General features: G+C 43.9%; 1 long non-coding RNA gene across 2 annotated transcripts in view; it reads right to left on the bottom strand.

Annotated features, from left to right (window-relative positions):
- The window catches only part of LOC125984232 (uncharacterized), a 65,575-nt gene that overhangs the window by 39,708 nt on the left and 5,508 nt on the right, over positions 1–20,359 (bottom strand). For both annotated transcript variants that reach the window (XR_007486870.2, XR_011088317.1), the window contains exon 3: positions 11,215–11,312. This is a non-coding gene — a long non-coding RNA (uncharacterized lncRNA). The remainder of the gene's footprint in view (positions 1–11,214; positions 11,313–20,359) is intronic.

The raw sequence follows: 20,359 nt of genomic DNA, 5'->3' as shown, positions 1-20,359 counted from the left end.
ACGACTCCACGCATCCCATCTCGCGGCTCCTCCCGCTTTCTCGTCTACTCCCCACGCGAGACTGACCAAAGTGCTGACAATAGCGTTTTTGGGCTACTGTGTGCATTCCACCTTACTGCACCTGCCTGTCATTTGACTTTGAAACTGTCCCACCTGCTGCTTTCATCTCACCGTTCACCTTTGGTGGAAACGAGACCCCACACTGACAGGTCCTTGATTATAGTGCCGGACCCCAAATGAGGGTCACGGGGCATTGGGCTGTCATTAAGGCTAATTGCAGGTTACATCCCCTTCTTCCTTTTTAATGCAACTAATCCATGACGTGTCTGCATTTCCTAAAACAAATACACTGGTGCCTTGAGATACGAGTGACCCCGTCGTTGAGGGTCCATCTTTTGAAAGCAGAGCAGTCCTGGTTCTGGATGGTGTGGCTATCCGAGAAGGAAACTGAATATAAATGTCAAACAATAGCAAGAGTGCTGGGGGAATAGTCCAAAACGGCCATTTGGCAGGTGCGCCTCGGCGCCCTCCGCTCTGGTTCCCACACGTATCACCAAGACCTGCGCTCAGCCCTGGAGACCGGGCCCGATTCACCATACGAGATCAAGTGGCGATCAATTAATGGAGGAACAACACCAATGTCCCACCCTCTCCTACTTGGACTCGTACAAGTGCACATTTGCAACTCTATCTGTTGTCTATGCAGGGAATACAAGAAGGGGGGGCTGTGAGAACCACCAATGATGCTGCCATTGTTTGCATGAGTGAGGACTGATAGGTGAGGTCACCTCGGAAAGTAAGCGGGGGTGCCATACTGACCACGAGAACGTCAAAGTGCAGATAGAAAGCCTGACATTCATTTTGTCGGATCGCAAGACGCCAAAACTTGCACTGTACTTGACGTACCTGCCATTCCTGATTATCTTCTCATGCTTCGATCCTACACTTCATTGCTTGGAAAACCCCAATAAAGATGCAACAAAGCCACACACCAGGAAGAAAATGTAGCGCTAAATCAAAACCCGTGACACGTGACAAAATGACTCCCCGCGGATGCACCTAAAGTCATGGAGGCCTCGTTTCAGGAAAAAATCTTTCCTCAAAATGTCGTAAAGGGCCGCTTGCTTTTCCCAACACATCCGCCTCCCCGGTGGCAGCTCAGCCTCGGCGGTGAAGCTACTCAAAACATCTTCGCACTGTAACTTGAAATGTTTTGAAGTAATTCCCTTCAAGTCTGATCTGCACTGATTTAAGCAATACTAAATACAATTTAATAATCTCCACGACGCCTCCCAGAGTATGAATCCATTCACTCCACTTGACCTAAAACTTTGCATTTTTTCCCATCAGATCACTCGTAAGAGTCCAGCAAGGCACTTTAACGGCAACCAAAACAGCTCTTGCGGTCTCCAGCGTCCAAGTTTGATGCAAACGCCTGTGGAACCTTTTTATGCAAACAGGCGTCCAGGAGACCTTTACAAATATTTGGCTTTCCACCCCCCTGCACTTTTCGGGGTAGCCTTTTAGCCCCGATACGAAAGGAAAAGTGTTAGCCCTAAAAAACACACTCAAGAAGAAGACGGTGGCCATACCCAGAGGGTCAAATGTCCTGAATGGGCCATTTGCCAGGACGCTCGCACAGAAACAGAAAGAAGGGGTCCGAGTTTAAGTGGCTGTTGCGGAGATGGCCGAAGAAGATTAGCTGCTACTTCTATGAAATCTCCTTCTAACTGGCGAGGGAATTTGATTTGTGAAAGGCCACAGCTGATTATTTCTACTCTGTTAATGCATAAACACAAGTCGCTACTAAGTGGTCGCCATGATCAGATAGCAGCCTCTCGGCGTCTACCGTCGGCGAGGGCTTCCTGGTTGAATTCTACGGCCATGTTGTGATGCAAGCACAATAAAATTCATTTTAAAGAATGATTCACGTTTGGCAGCTAATCAATTGCTATTGAATACAATGCGGGGGTTTACGTCAAAGTGTTTAATTTAGTCACGTTGTTTTAGATGAGTAAAAATACATTTTGTATTAATAGTTGTTTGCCCATTATGTGGTTACATCATCTGATCTATAATTTTTTTTTAAAAAGAACTGACTTCCACCCTGGAGATGCAGGAATGTTTCATCTCCTGAATTGAAGGGTGCCTTAAGGGTTGGGGGGGGGATAGGGTCTCCCCAGCCGTGGTCCGAAGTGGATCCTCCATGCTCTCGGCGTGATTAGGGTCACTTTCAAAGAACAAGAGTTCAGATTGCTTGCTAATTTGACAAAATTGATGCCGATAAGTAGCATGACACCCAGCGGGGTGCCCCTGCCCCTTTGGTGTGTGGCCCCCATGCTGAGTCTTTCCCACAGGCCCCAATAAGCGAGGGAAGAACAAGAAGGAGACGACGAAGGCAGCTCCTGCTTGGAGATCAGCATCCAGCCTCGGGCTCAAGTGGCGTGAAAGAAACGAGGGCACCGTAATCCTGACACCATTAAACTGTGACTGATGCCATTCTTTACGGGTCTTATGACTGCATATGTGGCCCATGGGGGGTGGGGGGGCTCGCTGGTTTACAATGTGGAATGAGGACACGGGACAGCGCCACATCCTTACACTAGCATCTGCCAAGTTCTGGTCAGGTCAACTTTCAACGCATCAGAAACCAAAGACCAAGACCAAATCCAGAATCTCTGATCTGACTTTCAGCTATCAAATCAATCACTAAAACATCTCCAGACTGAAGTGGTGCATGATCCAAACAGACCACCAGAAACGTTTCCATGCCCCTAGACTTGAGCATTGTAATCCTCCAAGGAGCATCAAATAGCTGCAGGTCATTCCGAACACTGTGAATAATGTCAATGTTTTCTGTTAAACAATAAGCAAAGGGGAATTTCATTGCATTCTATGTCACAACAGGATCTTTTTAAAAATCTATAGTATCTTCAATAGTTGGTTTTAGTTTTGTTTGACTTTTGAGGCTTATCCGCTCACTTTGCTGACTGTATTTTGACTGGTTATTATTTTGACATATCTATCCTGAGTAGGATCACAACACGGGGATTTGCTTAAGCGGCTATCCGGTCTCATCCTTGTAAAGCCCTGATAAGGGGGTTTCACTGACCAAATCCTGTCTACCTCATACCACCCCCCCTGGCTGTGTCAAATTGCCCCCGCTCTCCCTCTCTCGCTGATCATTTCAAGCCCCGCGGCAGCCGTGACACAGACGCTCAGCAGAAATGTCTATTTAAACGGCTAATGTGCCCACCTGCAGTGCCCCCTGCGTGGGACGATTGTTTCACCAGTGGGTCCTACTGCCTGGCTGGCTGGCGGGATGAGCTGCTTCAGGCTATGGCTCCTTATTTGGAGGTTAGGATGCCTTCTGGTGGAGATGATGCGCCCCGCTGGTTTAAAGTTGCCTAGTTTTGGTGTATGTAATGATTGATGGAATCACACAAAACCACATTGAGGAAACTTCGACCAAAAATTCCAGCAAATCTAACGAGATTTTGGTTGAGAATTTGGAAAGGTCCTGAAACCTGCAAATAATGAGACTTTGGCAAAGACTTCAAAAATTCTCACAACACTTTTAAAAAGGGGTTCACATGATTAAGGCTAAGACCTCTAATCTCATGAGACTTTGGCCGACTTCTGCAAATCTCAGTGAGTGAGCGCTGCAGTTGACTCTGGCTAGTTGCTAACTTGCCTTTGTTTTGAGATACTACCAGCATCACAGAATGGGTCAAACTCGATGTGGAGTAACTCTAGTCGTCTGATCACATATTTAGGCACTGACCCGTCTGACCCCCAAGACTGAGTTGTTTCCTAGGAAACCGTTGCACTGATGAGAACCTGAGGTGGGTGGAGGTTTTGCAGGGCGGGGGGCTGCCCAGTTTGAGAGCGGCTCTAGATAATGCAAATAAACAGTCGGGCTGTGAAACAAAATGGCTTAATTGTGCAGGCTTCATCTTGCGCTGAGTCACAAAGGCTTGAGGGAGGTTACGCTTCCACACATAGATTATTGTAAGCCTCCTGTAATCACACGGCCTTCTCGTGGGAGCATTCTTTTGTTTGGTTGACACTTTAAAAGCTGGGCAAAACATGATTGGCAGTCAAAAGACAGCAAATTTCACATTACACACATCTGATGAGAAAAGTCCGCAAATTTCAATGCGCGCAAATCTCACAGGACTTAGTATTGCATTGTTTCCAAACAAATTTAGATTTTAGACCGTAAAAAGGTTACCTAAATATTATCTGTGAAATGTTTGACAAGGCTGTTTTTTCCAAATATTTGATCTCAATTAGAAAGTGAGTAAAGTTCCATTGCTTTCTATGTAAAATAAGTTGCACTTTAAGTTTCCAATGGTCGCCCACGCCACAACAGCTTTCACGTTGTGTCTTTGAAAGTGTCCCATGCTTCCATTATTTCTCTGCCGCCCACTTGGTCAGGCTGCTCCTTTCTGGCTTTTGACAGGAAGCTCATGATTTCAAATGTACGCCTCATGAATAATGAATGAGCTGGTGCAGGATGTGTAGGGCCGTGCATCCACACACAGCACCTGGGCCAAACAAAGATGCCCTTTCTGCCACGGGATTTGTGCCATGGTACCCGCTGTCACCAGCGCCCCGACTCACGCCCAGCTGCGATGCATTCAGGCTCAGCTCGCAGCATTCATCTCCGAGTCAAAGTTGCGACTGCAAAAAAAGTGACAGTGTCCATTCGCACATAAAGACCTCTTTATGGGTTTATTAATGACAGCCTGGAAAGCTGGGGACAAATGTTTCTGGGGCAAGTTTGTGTCTGTGGCAGCTTTGGTGGTTTCAATGGATGAACATAATGACGCAGTGATGGCGTTGTGCGGGAGGGGGAATAAAAACGGTTGGGCGACGATATGAACAGGACTTTTGTAAGACCAGTTCATATAATTTGTTTGAACAAGTTGGAGTTTAAAATTCTTAATTTTCTTGTTTATTACGCCATTTTACGGTCAATTTAAACCGGGTGTGACAAATCAAGTGCTTGAAGCAAGCACGCTTGGCCTCTGTGCAAGCTTGAGTGGGAATGCACCTACTGTGTTTTAATAAGTTTTAAATATCTCCTATCTTTAATTTTTTTATTTGGTCTGTCTAATTGGCTGATTTTCACCAATTGTGGGTGGTTTGTAGCATTTCCACACAATAAATGGTGTTTGACTATATAGCAAAGCTGTCATGAAGGCTCACGTCATTTAGCGACGCTCAACGTGAGTCTCGGGCTTGACACATGACACCATCTTGTCTGGCTCTGCCCTATAGACAATACCAGCGGGACTGAAAGGAATAATTAGCAGCGTCTGAGTTTTCATTTAAGGAGATAAATGACAAATATATGCATCCCGCGGGACAAGGGGGGATGGGGGAAAAACAAAAAACGTCTTAGTTGTCACAAACACAACAACAATCTAGTTGTGCGCGGCCTCGTCCGCACTTGGCATAGAATGAGCTGCTGGCATTGTTGCCCGCGTTCGCAGCTTCGAGCGTGGCGAGATTTATGCCGACGGGGGTGTGTTGGAATCCAGGCGCTCTCATCCAGCCCAGCTGCATGCCGAACAAAACCAAAAGGCCCAGCTGCAGATATTAGCATGGGCGCGCTCTCCCGCTCACTCTCCCTCTCCCGATGTGCGCTAGGTCACATGGCCGCGGGGCCCTTTGTGCCCCCTGCCCTCCCTGTTGTCATGCTAATGTCACAGGAGATGTTAAAAGTTGATTGCAAAGCAAAGTGAAAGAGGGCAAAAGCAAGAGGAAACAAAGCACAGACAAGGTATAAAAGAATGCTTAATTCGTTATTGAGTTCCGTCTCGCAAAGTCGAGTCCGGGTTGCTAAGCATAAACCCCCCCCCCCCTTCCACGTAATGGTAACTTGTTGCTGTTTATTCCCAATAAAGTCGTATAACATGTACAATATTACAGTAAAGGTTAGGTTATTAAAAGAAAAAAGTAGAATTTTACACAGATTAAGTCATAAAATTGTAGCAAAACCCGCCACAGAAATATTCCAATAAAAAACACGTAATTCTTTTCGAATCATTTTACAAGATTAGAGTCACTACGTTGGGTAAAACTGGGATATTTGAATAATAATTGCAATTTCTCGATAAAGTACAAAAAAATTGTCATTGTAATATTTTAGGTGAGAAAAAGTTGTGATATTGAAAGAAGGATAAATTAGCAAAACAAAATGACACATTTGCTAGCCTAGCTTAATTTGTTTTTTATCCGTCCCTGTTTCTCACTCCGTTTGTTTCCACTTTTTTGAATGCCCAAGTAAATAAACATATTGTGTGGGTCCCAGAGTAAAACGTACAGTAGTCGGACTTTTGCAGCACAATTTGATTAAGCAATTAGACGTGTCACTCATTGATGGTTTATTGACCTTAGATAGACCACGTGGATAGTGAGCAATCTGCCTTTTAAAAGCATACCTCGGCTAAATTCAATCCAGTTCCTAATTCGGGGGGCTATTTATCTCTTGGCGTCAGCCCGGGACACTTAAGTCTAGCGGAGCAACTTTTGTCCAAATAAATTTGGCCGTGCATGGTGAGTGGAGAGTGACAAGTGTGTATTTAATAAACTGGGATTTGTTTACCGGCCGAGCACTTAAGAGCGCGCTTGCCGAGCGACGGCGCTCAAACGCACGTTGAGATGTTACTTTACGTGTAGTCCGTGGATGCGGTGTTGCGAGGAAAGCATTGTTGCTCAAATTGCTTTCGACTGCGCCTTACAATGTTACTTCCATTTATTGTAAAGCAGCACATTCAGTTGAAACAAAATGCGCTATTTCTATATTCATGCAAATAAAGTTTGAAAGCATAACATTACAATATTATGAATGACATCATCGGTTAATAAAGAAAACAATTTACTCGCCAAAGGAAATTCACCGACTACGGTAGCGGCCCGAGAAGCACAGGTCATTAACACCTACTTGGAAACAACGTCGATCTACCCAGAAATGAGCTCAGGTGCTAACAAATGGAATGTAAGTAGTCGGCATTTTTTTTTATTTTATTTTTTTTTTATGGTGAAACAAACAGCTCCCAAGTTTCCTAGGCAGGGAACCTTTGAGTGGAATTCGGTGATAGTTAAAACGTATGAGTCACACTTGGCCTTTCAGGCAGATGTCTCAATAAAAACGTGAGCGGGTGGAAAGAATATGGAGGATTTATCAATCGTAGTTTGATAGCTTTACCGACAGTTGTGGGAAGACACGAGAGAGTCAACAACAATTTTGTTGTAGTTGACTATGTGATGAAACTCAAGTCGATAAATTATTGACAAGACAATTTTTTTCAGCACAGTGTGTGGCATAAAAACAAACAAAAATCAAAAGTGCAACTGATCATGACGCTAATTGTTCTTGTAAACGTAGCATCGGTATGAATCTTTTCTGATTGGGATAGCCGAAGTTAGCAAGCTAGCGTATTGATCTCAATGGCAAATCCGGATTTGAAAGCACAACAAATTGAAGTTGTACCAGTGTATCGAGAAAAAGCACACACGGTGCCCAGATCCAAATGACAAACTCTTGGCGGGGCGCTCTGATTGGGGGCCCTCAACAATGATTGTGGCCTTAATGGCCTCACAAAGCCCAGAGCCTGGTTTGTTTAAATCAAACCACCCAAGCATGCAGGCAAATTGTGGGCCTCCTGAAAGGTGATCTAGTGGCAGAACCGCAGTGCTGCCACTGCCGGGTGGGGGGGTGGGGGCGACCTGAAGTTTACATAGCATAAATACAAATAAAATGACGAAAAAAATAACAGGCTGGCCAAGAAATGGCACATTTGTCTCATGCGCAGTGCTTTTGATTGGACAATATAAACTACTGATCTGATGTATTAACTGGTGCAAGGAAATCAGAAAAAGGCTTTGGAAATGGAACTTTCATACTGTGGTGACTTTGCTCTTTGTCCATTAGACAATTCGAGGTGACAGCCTTGTCTCGGACGTCTGCGCCGGTCGTGTGCTAATCAGCGGCGTCTAAAAGGGGGGGAAACCGCAGTTTGGATTTCATGGCTGCGCCGCTGAGAACTTCCATGACTCGCATGTGAGTCAGAACACCTCGGCGCAGGCCTGTCAGTTCCTGTTCCAGGCCACGGCGGTCTAAATGGATCCTGATTGGCTATTTGGACGGGGAAGTGTGCAAAAGGTTGACGTGAGAGTTTCATGCTGTACAATGAAACATGCGCCCCCAAAAAAATTCTAGTGCTATGACCACAATGTAAAAAAAAAAAAAAATCTGTATGTATTAAGTAAGACAGTATGTGGGATAATAAAAGCCATGGAAAAGCAGAAATAAAATTTCAGGGGTCACCAATTTTTTTTCCCCCTTCTATGAACCCAACACAGGACTACAGATTGGAACCCGGAACATCTGAACTGTGAGGCCGACAGAACAAACGTGCACTAACTGATACCCGCTGAACTGATACAGACGTCTGTCATCGCGTCAGGCAGACACAACGATGTCATTTTTGTACCGTGGGGGAAATTTCAGTACATCGTCAGCACAGGTGGCGCAACAATGTCGGCCGTTCTCCTCAGATGCGTCCCGAAAGGTGAAACTTGAGCACTTTGCTCTTTTCGGGGGCAGACAGAGCATTTTTGTGGCGAGTGGGTGTGATCGGCGCATGCTGACAATATGACATATTTACTGCATCGGGTCCTGGCGCGATTCAAGGTGAGCGTCGGCCGTGCGTGAAGGCGATGGGTGGGCGAGTAGAAATATGTTTGGCCCGGGAGTGAGTGACAATTTGGTTGCAAGTTGAGATGTCGGAGATCAGCCAAACACGGTGGGAGAAGGTGCAGGGTGGCCACAAATTACTGAATTCTTCAGTAGCTGCCCTTTTGGCTTTTTGGAGCCAGTTAGCACCAGTCTTGTTTTGGAAATGAGTATAACGACCACATTACTGTAGCTTTTATTTCTGCTGTTGATTTTGATACTATGCACAACCTTGTGGTAATTGAGCTGTTAGCCCTTGAAAGGCACAGAAAGTGTGGAACATGAAGTCAAACAAGACAATATAAAATATGATATGAGGAGCATTGGCGGCGCTCGAGGCAGGAACGCGGGAGCACCCCCTCCCCAAGTGCCAGGCCAGATAATAAAATTTTGGGTGATTTTTCAGTTAATTTCTTAATTATAGCAAGCACATAATATATGTTTATTTGCATTTTTGAAGGAATATTTTGGGTTTGTAATTTTCTTTTTTCTTTTATGCTTGGCGCATACAGGTCTAGCAAGTCCAGTGATCAGGAGCAGAGATTTCCCAGAACACTCCTGCAATAGGTCCTTGAATCTAAATTTATACAGTACACCCTAATTTAGGGCATTTAAACCGCAATAAATCTCCCAGCAATCAGGAGCATATTCATTCACAAATGTGTATATTTACAGTAGCCAAACTGTCCCACATGACTAATTTTTTAATCAACCACCTACACAAACATTGCTTTTAATGACGCGTGTATGTGTACACACTTTAGGCGACTATTTATTTAATTTCTTCAACGTAATGGAAATCAGATGCTTAGTTTTGATTACGCAATCTGCTCCAGGGCAAAAAAAGAATATCAAGTCTTAAGGACTTATACAGAAATATATATACTTATACTATACATATACTCTTTTGCAATGTAATTTTAATGTCATGAAAGAAGGGGAGGGGCAGAGGGGGTGTTTCTTTTGTGTCTTAATGACACTAGTTGCATTCCACCGAAGGGGCGTACGAAGACGGTTATCATCCGGTGATCCGTCAGCGTAAATAGGACGACCTCTATGGACAGGAAATGCATGCATTCCACACACAGCGACTACTCCAAAGCGTCTCGGACAGCTGAGGATAAGTGGCTCCTTCACGCATTGGAGGAAGCCAGGGGAAAGTCGCCGAGCATTGTTTTCCGCAATTTGTCTTTCTTGCAGGGAGACAATGTCCCTTTGATTGGCGTCTCAGTGAACCCCCGACATTCAAGTTCAAGGCCAAGGAATCAATAGGCTGGCCCCCTCTGTTGTCAGAGGTCAAATGAGTGGGAGGGTGTGTGTGTGTGTGTGTGTGTGTGGTGGTGGTGGGGGGGGTGATAGGAAGTAAATGTCTTTTAAGGTCAAAGAGAAAAGGAGACCCCAATCATGAAATATGCTCATGTCCATACTCTTGGTTAGCTAGCATACGATTAGCCATTTACCAAACGAAAAGGGTTCCTTTATTACGGGTGAGCGTGGATTCATGCCGGCGAAAAAAAACCCCGTAAAGAATGTAAATGCCATTCTCTATTGCGATGAATGACAGTGACTTGGAGTGAGTCACGGGAAGCTGTCTGCAAGATGTTGTCAAAGTGTCGGATGCTTGGCTAGGTGCTACGACTAGATTGCGATGCTGTCTGACAACGTTGGCCTCCTGCCTGTTGTACGTACGCTTGTCTGAAAGCAAAGGGCAAGTGGGACATTTGATACGAACTCTGTCTGTTTTAGGGTTTTGATGAATCGTCTTTCAAAACAAAAGTGGAACATGATCCGTTTTGTGACGTTTCAAGTTGTCTGAAGCGTATAACTCATTAAATATACTTGAAGAGGTGTATGAATTCTGCCAAGCAACAAGTGGACATGGCTAAAAAAAATAACTATTTCGTATTGCCCCAAGGAGGTCATTAAGGAGGCCCCAAAATTCTGCCTAGCAACAAAATAGAACCTCACAAACGTAGCTAGCCTTTTTGGCTTACCTTTATGACCTGTGGTGCAGTCATGATTTCTACCTAGCAACAATAAAGACATTTATTTTTTCATTGGTTTATGTGGTAATATTATTTCGTTTTTTTGTGATCAGTTGATACTTGTTCTTCATTTAAGAGTGCTAAAATGTTGGAATAGAATTAACAGAGGCATTGTAATAGCTGTTTCCATTCCTTCACCTTATGTAAACATGCTATTATTTCCACAAGGTAATTTCCCCACTAGTCAGAATTGACAGTTGATGTGCAAAATCCACCCATGAGCAGGAGGTATGCGGTACAAATGGGCGTTACGCATTCTTTACAAACATACAATTATCGTCTGGCTTTTATGTGATGACGGATGACAGTGTTCAATTGAGCTATTTTAACCAGGAAGCTGTTGAGTGGCTGGCATATTATTAACCATTGCTATCGAGCAATGGAACATATTTTAAGACAATAAAATCTGACTCCGCCTACCTGATCCATTTCAAATGGGCCCGCCGTGTCGTTTGAAGCCAAAACCGCAGACGGAAAAACTTTGGTAACTGCGCGGGGCAGGTCAATTGCACTGTCCTCTGAAAAGAGAAACATGAAACATATGAAACATGAAAATGCTGCAATTATTGCATGAGAGCTGTGGCGGCGAGTTGGGTGGGACATGTACCATATATATACATATATATTAGGGGTCACAACATCGATGGTTCAATTCATTTCTCATTGGCTTTGTGCTCATGGTTTATGCAATGGCTCAAAAAAATTGTCATTTCATTTTTATTATTGTAATTGTATTAAGTAAATTATTTTCCTTTTGTTTTCATAATTCTATGCCAGCAGCGTATACGGTAGTGGCAGGTATAACAAATAAATGCACTGTGCAACAAGTTCCACTCTGAACCTTGATCTGACTTGCCCCACTTAGGAATGCAATGAAGGGCGGCAAAAACTGAAAAGCTGTGTGAAGTTCATGTGAAAGCGTTGCGTTTATCACAAACTGATGTCTGATTACAGTCGTCGCTCTCTCTCTCTCTCTCTCTCTCTCTCTCTCTCTCTCTCTCTCTCTCTCTCTCTCTCTCTCTCTCTCTCTCTCTCTCTCTCTCTCTCTCTCTCTCTCTCTCTCTCTCTCTCTCTCTCTCTCCCTCTCTCTCTCCCTCTCTCTCTCTCTCTCTCTCTCTCTCTCTCGCTCACACACGCGCACACACACACTTTCATAACAAATGCAAAGGTCAAGTTGGGGTCACATGTTGACCTTAGCCTCATTTACGTTCCTTATCGCGATAGTGACCCAGCTGGGAAAGTACACCGTCTCTAACGCCACACTATTGATTAAGGAAGGCAAATGGAAGTCTGATCGTGCAGGTGGAGCCATTCAAGCGTGACCAATAGATGAAGCGAAGGCACCGCACCACGTATTACATCACTGCACTGAAGTCCGGCCTGCTGCTTTTTCAGGTCATTGCTACATCAACAAGCACTACTGCTTCGTTCATTTGATCACATTACTTATCAAATGAGAGTCAGTGTTTGTTTAGAGTTATGATTTCTTCCTAGCAACAAGTTAAAAAAAAATTTGGCGTGGCTAGCATTCATTCCTTTGGCTTTTGGGGCAGTCACCATTGAGCCATACAAATCCTGCCCGGCAACAATAGCAAAATATATGGTGGGGCTAGCATGTCATTTATTTTTCATTGTCCTATTTATCCGTCGTGATTGAGTGCTATAAATTATCTAGAGCAATAAGGCAAGAATATTTGGTCATGGTTAGGATATTTAACTTTAGCATTTATTTTCCATTGGCCAGTTGGTCACTTGTGATTGAGCCCTGAAATTCATCAAGTTAGAAGCAATTGACACATCTATGACATGTTTAATTTCTTCCCCCTTGGCCCTTAGAATCATGTCTAGCATACCATATATAATTTTAGCATAATACCAGTTATATAAACTCTCATGCAATTGGTTAAAAAAAAAAAAAAAATCCCTTCATTGGCCTACTTTTCCTGTTCATTAAGTCAAGATTTGCGTTTGTTTATTTAAGAACGAGGGCGGCCTGGTTAATCGCTGCAAGCAAAGAGGCCAAGGTGTGGTCCCTCTCGACCGTACGGCCTGCGTGAAAGGTCTTTTGAGTTGCATTTAGTCCCGTCCCTTTTGAAATGCTTCGACTAATATAGAATGTACAGATTGACAAATCTGTTGATATAAGATTTAGTTTGAAGGGTGCTGCTGCGGTCAGACCTGTAAATCCAGTCCACGGAGGTCAAGTTAAACTCAACAACTGTCACGTAAGTTTTAGAATAAACTCAACCACTATTGTAAAATTGCATACAAAGAACACTCTACAGTTTGATCATGAGTAATGAGCAAAGGGGAGCTAACCACTTGACGCTAGTGTAACGTTAACTTTAGCGGTCTAGGACTTCACACGGACTGAGCAAAACCAAGTCTGCCTAGCAACAAGATGGTAAAAATTCCTGTATGTTTTCCAGCATGCATACTCCCTTTCAGTGAACAGCAGCAGCACTCACAAATGCAAAAAGCGCGTGTGGTCCATTCCGTTGGTGTTTGCAGAGTCTGGCTAGTGTGCTAGATGGACGTTAGATGACGTTGATGAGTGTGCAGCTCGCTTGTTTGGGTGTGAAAGGATGCCACGAGCTGGACCATGAAATGTGCATTAGTGGCGAGTGCACACGCACAGGAATCCACGCTATGTCCTCGGGAAGCTTTTTTTTACCCCCTCAGGTCATCTTAGCAGAAAGATGAAAGTAGGCAGAAAAAGATGTCCAATAATTTCATCTGCCACATCAGCACTTTTAGAGGAGACCGTCGTCTGGTTCACGCGTGATTGGCCCTCACTCTGTGGCATTAAAAGGAGACGACATTGTGATTAATGTTAATCGTGGCAGATTTAGCGAGTGTTTATTTTTCAGGCGCAAGGGCAGAGCTACGAGAGCTGTGCGGCGGGAGGTGAAGTGGAGGATTTGGATGGTGTGCGATGGCGAACAAGGCTCGTGTTGTCGCTTGTGCGTGACTGCAGTTGCTTTTCCATCTTGCGGCTATTTCAATGTTAATAAGATCCAATGTGAGTCACGAATGGTCGTATAGCTTTTGTTCACGTTCACAAAATTCATGTACAATATCAGAATAGCAGGGTCAATCATTAGATGAGGAAAACAAACTTAATTTTATGTCCACAACAGCTTTTAGTATCATAGTAAAAATATGATGTAATTGTACTTTTATTTGCTGCTTTGTGTAAGTAACGTTATTGGTTTTAAACAGGATTTTGTTGATTATTTTTTTTAGGTGTGTGTGCAGGGAGAGGCGGCATGCCTTTGTTGGGAGTGTGAAAGGGGGTTGCACACTAACAAAAAGGTTGGCAAAAGGTCGCTCTACTTGGTGCTCAGTGCCAACAAGGGCTCACTGTGTTGTGAGGACAGTGCAACACTGCCACCATGTTGACTGTGTTTACTCCCGTGTCTCAACACAGCAGCATCTCAATATGAGAGCATTTCTCAAACATTTTCAAACTAATAGTCAGTTTAATGCAATATGCCTTAAATCACTAAAAACGACCATATTTTTTAAATGACAGAAAAGCCAAAGAAAAAGCTAGGAACATGTTTGGAATTAATCCTCAGGCTAGTTCTGATGTCATGCTTCAAAAAGATTCAAAGGCTTCTATTTTTGTAGATTGTGCACGTGTGCTCTGACGTGAAAACTGACGCATCTTGATTTTCGTGCAGGTGCAAGCCTAATTGTTAACAATGTGCATCGAACGCTCCGCGGTGTAGAACCTAGGAGTCTCACGTGAGAAGGAGAAGAGCCACTTCCCTTGGCCAGGAAACAAGTTGGCTGCGTTCACACCCACAGCGGCGCAAACGCCCATTTTTACTGATGACAGCTACCTTGCTCATTAGAAATAAACACAACAAATAATCCAAATCATATGGCACACAAATTCCACATTTAAAAGCTCAATTTGACATCAGAAATAACAATTGCATAAAATAATAATAATAATAATAATAATTTGGTCAATTCCTGATGGGTTGGACTAGAACCCCATCTCTGCCTGCCTGAGGTGTGTAGTGTAATTTCTGCTTAGTAACGAAGCAGTCATTCACTTCAGCATCAACCCTCTGCCATATTTTCTGCAGCCCAGCCCCTTAAAAACACAGAATAACAGAAAAGTCTCAGATAAAATCCCAGTGTGCATTGTATCGAGCCTGTTTACACTAACGGATTCCCTTACCACTTGTGTTAAACGCAGCCCGCCGTGTTATTCCAACAAGCAAGAAAGAAAACAATTACCCAAAATGAGGCAGAGGCAAGAGGAGGCCTTGTGTGTAAAATAACAAAGACGTGCGACTGTTTGGATCTGATAAGCCATGTCGAGTGTTTCCTCTAATGCTTCTGAAAATAAACAGGCGGCCCGATGAGGTGAATGGAGGCTTGGTTCGGGGTCCTAACCGCAGGAACCGGGGAGCTTGTTTTAGGGGCCACGGTAGCCGGCAGCAGAAAAGGGCTCTCATCAGCTGCTCAGGCGCCAAGTGACTTAAGCGGCTCGCTGTGTTGCTCGGGACCTGCTGGGACGGACGCTTCAGTGGCCCGAAAACACGCACGGAAGATCTTGGTACATTGTAAAAAAGTATCATACATTCAGCCTGAGGTTTGCCAGCAAGTGCCACTAAGAGTTAAGCCCTCCGAAATGGAGTGTCTGTGAGGTATGCGGAGGTCTTGCACGGTATGCTGATTGACAGCTGCTTGTTTTGCTTCAGTGGCCTGTGTCCCTGTTGCCACTCCGCGTTAAGGATACACGTACATGTGTGAAGGTGGCGAGATGGCGTTGCGGGCACAGAGAGCGGCACATAACGCAGCGCTTGTCAGGATGACTAATAGCCCAGGGGCAAGAGGTCTCACGGCGGGGTGTTAACGGAAAGCTCAACAGCCGCGCGCATGACTACAACGCCAATCGGTCAGCGCTGATGCATCGCCTCGAAAAGCTTCATTCGACTGGTGACGCAGTTAAGCCTGTTCTTAGTATTCGAAATTCAGACTAAAAAAGAAATGCAGAAGAAATTTTTTTTAAAAATCACACAAATTTTACATGCTTAAGCACATAGCTAGCCACGTTAGCTAAGATGGCTACATTCTATACAACCAATGTAAATGTTAAGCTAACATGTCTTTTAGCACATTTCTGTCACCTCAAATTATACACGGAAGTCACTGCGTTCCATTTAGCCCTCACTGGATGACGAGCTCATTTGAACGTCGGCGTCACACCACAGGAAAGGTTTGTTAGCGCCTTGCTAACGGCCCATTAAAGCGGAGATGGCGAGTTTTACGTCGGCCTTTTCCGACATTCTGGTGTTTGTATTAGCCGTTTTTATGTGGCACAGGCGAGCTAGCCGTGCCCAACCCGTAAACGGTGAATGTAGAATGTGTCAGGTCAATAAAAGAGGACCACCAGTAATTTGTTGTTGTAGCAGACTGGCAAAAGTTTTAAAACATTTGGTAAAGGCTAACGAGGGTGGCCTGTTTAAAATTATTTTATTTTCCAGTTTGACTTAAATCTGGCATAAATTCCATGTAATGCTAAAATCAGCATTGTGTTTCTACCAAAGTCTAAATTTCAGTGAGGCTCCCAAACTCAAACACTTCAATTTTCAAACGCTCAAGTCCTGAAGCGGCTTTGTTTGTGGTTATGCCGGCCCTCATTTCGTATGCTAAGCCTCAACTATTCCTTCTCTTACAATATTATTGTAGCTGGTGTTGACAAAAGAAACATGAATAATTATTCTGATGCCTTGCCTTGGTATCTATTTTCCTGCAAACTGACAGATTTGGGACGTTCTGTCTCTTGGCCTCAATCCAGACATGTGCGCTGGCCTACTTAGGGGCGGGCGCTGCATCTGTGCTATCATGGCGGCGCCGGATTAAAACGCAAAGCTTTGAGACGACCAAACAGGTTAAGCGATATGCTGCGTCTCGGTAATAAAGCCTGTTTTGTTCTAAGGTTGTTGTTGGGGGTTTTTTCAAAAAAAAAAAAAAATTTCATGAATGAGACTATGTCGTCTACTCTTGCGCATACCTGTTTGACTGTCTGAATCGTCTCGGATGATCGTCTCGGAAGTATTTTCTCTGACATTTTGTGAACATCATGGCATGTTTTTGTACCTTAAAGATTTGCTTTTTAAAAGAAACGAACAATAAAAAGGCATTTTAATTTTTTTAATTTTGTAGTGACAACAGCTATAGGGTGTGGCGCGTTGGTGTCCAGACTTTGTAAAATGTTTTATTTTTTGCAGCGTTTTAAGGCATGAGGTCACCATTCATTGGCTCAAAACACACACACAATAACGCACCCACACACTGTGGTAATTCATTGGAAGTGTATTGCAAGTTGCCGTCTGACGTTGGGCAAGACAAACAAAGTCATGCATCCGCTCGGCTTCTCTCACACCTACACTTAAAGACAGACTAGCTAGCCACTGTTGGTTAAATCATTTCACTAGCTTTAGTAATAGCATCAGGAACTAGGTAGCTTAACAATATTGGTACATTGCCCTCCCTTATGTATTAGGGTCAATTTATTTGCAATAAAAAAAGAAGGAAAAAAAAGCTTGTTTTGTGTTTGCCCTTTGATGTCAAACTCAAACATTGTAAGTCTGCAGCAAATTTTGGGGGTGGAGTGTATCAGCAGTGATTTAATACCAGAAAAAGTCACTGGAAATGCTATTAGGGGCTTCACATTTCTCTTTCATCATGAGCAGTGAAGGACGCCGCAGCAGAGACGGCGATCGGAGGATGAAACAAATATGTCTGACAGCCGGCCGGAGCTGAAGTGCATTCAAAAGAACACGGAGGGGTAATAAGCAATCTCACAAAGGAAGCTGGATGTCGGGCCTTTACAAATGTTCGTCGCAGGGGAATTGGATTTATTCCACTCCTGAGCATAACGTGACTTACAATGTGTGGATGGAAGTTAATATTAAACCCGCCTGGACTAACCGCTAACCAACACAGCAGCACCGAAGCACATCAAGTACACGGAAGGCTGATGAGTTTTGTGCTTTAAAGAAAATGATGCAAGCCGCAGCAAAAATGCGCACGTCATTTCTGGCTTTCTGCTATTAAAATTCCAGACGGGGTTTACATAGTTGTCATTTTGTTAAGTAGTGTTAGGAAACAGGTAGCCTGCTAAAAGGCGTGACTTTTGTTTGCGAAGTCTTCATTCCCCCTGTGCAAATCTTTTTTTCTTTTTTTTTAATTGCCTTTCATTGTGGTAAACCTGTAACAGGGTAAACATTTCCAAATAAAGGCCTCTGAAACTAAAACACACCTTCACCCATTAGCAGTTGAGTAAATCCATTTAATTATTTGTCATTTCCTCTGCCCTGAAATTCTATTCACCTCGAGGTAATCATGTTTTTATTTTTTAATTTAAGGCACTTTTTTTGGGGGGGGAAATATTTAGACTGGAATTTTATGTTTTTGCTTTTTTAACAGGTCAATGTTTCACACAGCCAACGAGCTCCGGGAAAATAGTGTTTTTGTTAGGACTGAACAGTCAGTGAGTGCACTGATTTGCATGGGGCCTTCAGTGTTATGAAGAATGGCGTTGCTCCCTCTAGTGGACAAACATTTATTTTCTCCTTCTGTAGAACTCAAAATCCCTGTTTCAACACACACACAAAAATCATTCAGTGCTCTTTACATGGAAAGCAATGAGGTGAATCACCAATTATTTAATCAATAAAGTCAAACTTACGCGCAGAATAATTTCACCTCATTTACCTGGTCCGGCGTATAAATAGAAGTCTTTACCAGCCACCCGCCGCTTTAACGACACACGCCTACAATTAACCCCCTTGTGACTGTAGCGCCTTGTTTGTCTGCTCTACGGGTCCAGTGCGGGGTCTGCCGGATTGCACCCTTAGGCTTCGGCCCACTACACCTCCACGTTCATTAACTATAGCCGTATGTCTCCTGTTGTGTTTTCTACTCCCTCCATCCACCCGCAGGATTTATTGGGTGATCCAAAGAGTTTACAATGTGTTCGGAGTTGCACAAAAACACTTTTTGACAGGCAGCCATCACGCTTGTCAGGTTCGGGTTGTTCACGTAGAAGGCTGGCCAGATTCAGATTCAAACAATTTTAGGTTCGGCTCAGAATTTCCGATGAAGTCAAAAAGTTATTTTTCACAAATTAAGGAGTAAAAAGTACAGCCACATGGAATACAGAAGATCCTCCTTCTCCTGTTGTTTGTTAGCATGCTACGTTCCAACCTTTACACTCCACAGTCCCCATTTGGTTTCTTGTGAGTTATTTTCAATCTCGCTAATCAACAGTGTTATGACAACCTGGCTCACGAGGTAAGAGGACCTCGGTAGGAGGGGATTAAAAACAAGGCGCGTGCTGAATATTGACATCAAATGTTAGCATTGCATGCGACATGTGACGCAAGCAAGGAAATCACGTCGCTTTGTGCTAATTGCGAGTCGGCGACTGCAGACCTGCGGCCGCTTCGGCATAATTGGACCACGGCGGTCTGATCAATGTCAGCCTGCTGCATCATAATCGCAGCCAGATAAGAAAAACACTGCTGCGGTGTCTCATGCATATACGCATTAATATCTGGCCTCCCAAAGCAGACTGTGTACGAGTTGGGTGAAACTCACTGCCGTATTAAATCGACTGTAAACGTTCTCCACACTGACAGTTTACCTCAAGTGATAACGATGAATGGCCATGTTTGACGCTACTTGGACTTCTGTTCCACTTGATATATTTGGACTTGTGATTATGGACCATACAATCACAACGCTACTTTTTTTCCATTCTCTCTCGAGCGTAGCACGCGCTGGTGTTGACTTTTGTGGTTAGCTCCAAATTGGACCCTGGCTCCAGGTGGCTGCGTTTCCATGGTAACCTTTAGCCTTATCGGCGACAAGTGTTAACAATAAGGTCTTTCACGTTCTCAATGCTTTTTTTGGGGGGGCACAAAGAGCAGACTTTAGTGAAATAAAATTCTTATTTTGTTTCGAGAAGGGAATCTAAACTACAAACTGGGATACACGCGTTTTCAAAACTTTTTCAGTCACCTGGTTTGCAACCAGAAAAAGTAGCACCGGCAACTTGAAGTGGAGATGATGGACGTGACGTGTCAGCGGTCCGACGAGCGCCTTCAGAGAGCAATGCTGGTGGCCTTTACAAGGATGTCTGTCTGCAAATCGCTCACTGGGCAAATATACACACACCAAAAAAAAAGTCACCCCTGACTGGAAAGCAGGTTGTCCATCAGAGCACAGTGCCATTTTTTTTTTTTAATTTGGGGTTTCCCTTGTACTATTAAAACATCCATTTTCATCAGGAAAATATAAGGGTAGAGATGATTTCATTGAAAATAAAAAAAAGATGCTCTGTCGCGCCGAATATGGCCAAGGGGCTGTCGGTTCCCCTTCCTTGCTTTTGCGACGTTTACACTACGAGGTAATGACTCCCATTCATCACTGTACTGTACTTATTAATGGCAATGCGTCTCCCCTCAAGGCTAAGCTGTAAAATAGCATAAACATCCGTCCAGGTATGACAGATGACTAGCTATGAAGCTGTGAC

This window comes from Syngnathus scovelli, chromosome 16 (assembly GCF_024217435.2).
Source record: "Syngnathus scovelli strain Florida chromosome 16, RoL_Ssco_1.2, whole genome shotgun sequence".
Taxonomy (NCBI): domain Eukaryota; kingdom Metazoa; phylum Chordata; class Actinopteri; order Syngnathiformes; family Syngnathidae; genus Syngnathus; species Syngnathus scovelli.
This window is presented reverse-complemented; position numbering and strand designations above follow the sequence as displayed.